Source organism: Elephantulus edwardii, unplaced genomic scaffold (genome assembly GCF_000299155.1).
Source record: "Elephantulus edwardii isolate Elephantulus edwardi_28Jun2011 unplaced genomic scaffold, EleEdw1.0 scaffold00161, whole genome shotgun sequence".
Lineage (NCBI taxonomy): Eukaryota > Metazoa > Chordata > Mammalia > Macroscelidea > Macroscelididae > Elephantulus > Elephantulus edwardii.
This window is the reverse complement of record NW_006399911.1, coordinates 4,286,044-4,287,176: the sequence shown is the minus strand read 5'-3', so window position 1 is coordinate 4,287,176 and position 1,133 is coordinate 4,286,044. Positions and strand designations below refer to the sequence as shown.

The 1,133-nt window shown below is 44.4% G+C and overlaps 1 protein-coding gene across 1 annotated transcript in view; it reads right to left on the bottom strand.

The window, feature by feature from the left end:
• CHCHD6 (coiled-coil-helix-coiled-coil-helix domain containing 6) overlaps positions 1-1,133 on the bottom strand; it is a 495,888-nt gene that overhangs the window by 258,077 nt on the left and 236,678 nt on the right. The gene's annotated exons all lie outside the window — the stretch shown is intronic.

Below are 1,133 nucleotides of genomic sequence, written 5' to 3'. Positions count from 1 at the left end.
TTTCAACTAAGGTTCATCTAACATTAGCTGCAATGTCCCTAGTACCATGACTCTTCTAAACCCAGCCTGGACTTCTGGAAGTTCTCTGCTGATGTGCTATTCCAGTCATCTTAGGATAATCTTCAGCAGAATCTTGCTTGCATGTGAAATCAATGATATTGTTCTATAATTTCCACACTCTGTTGGGTCACTCTTATTTGGAATGGGAACAAATAAGATCTCTTCCAGTCAGTTTGGGTATTCCAGATCTGAAGGGGAAGCCACTGTAGAAAAAGTCTACCACTCCTAACCTTCTACAACTTTCCTTAGAAGAGCCAGCACTGTTGTGTGGGATCATCCCAGCTCAGCATGTGAGGTGCAACTTATCACAATAATGCAGAACTTTAGTTACACTTCTTTCAACTATTAACTTGGGCTTCGCAGATCTAAGAGTCCAGGAGAAAAAGAGTGAGGGTCAAAGCTACGAAGGGGATGCACAAGAAGCAATGTGCATGGAGCAAAAAGGACAACTGGAATTTGAGTGAGAACTATTATCTAAAAAATTAGTTAAAGAGCTGCAGCAGGAGCAATGAGCTGTAGCAGCAGCATCGAGCCATAGAGATACCCCACCCACCAGGAGCAAGGAGGACAGCAGGAATTTCAGTGAGGAACTTGGGGGGAGGGGAATCACTACTGACTGCTGGACCATGAAGGACCCCTTCACCACAAGCAGGAGGGAGTGAGACGGCTGGATCTCAAATGAAGTAGCAAACCCAGTTATCAAAAGGAAAACTAAGGCATCCTGGTTTTCCATTAAGGCCCCATGCACAACCCTCTCCCCACAACAGCTGCATGCGACTGTGCCTGTACCCACCCTGCTTACACCCATTTTTGCGTTCCTGCCCAACCCTCTTCTGAAGCAGTTATTTCGGATCAAGAAGCAGCTATGTTGTCAGGCAAGAAAAACTCTACCAAAGCAATGTCATGTAAGCAGCAGGCTACTTCGCATCCTGCACAAGCCCAAAGCAAGATGTCATCCCCCAAAAGTGACATAGTGTCATTGGATTTCCTGAAGTGTGAAATTCGAATGGAACTTTCTGAAACAGAATTTAAAAGAACAGTGATTGAATATTTTCAATAGGTGAAAGACAAAC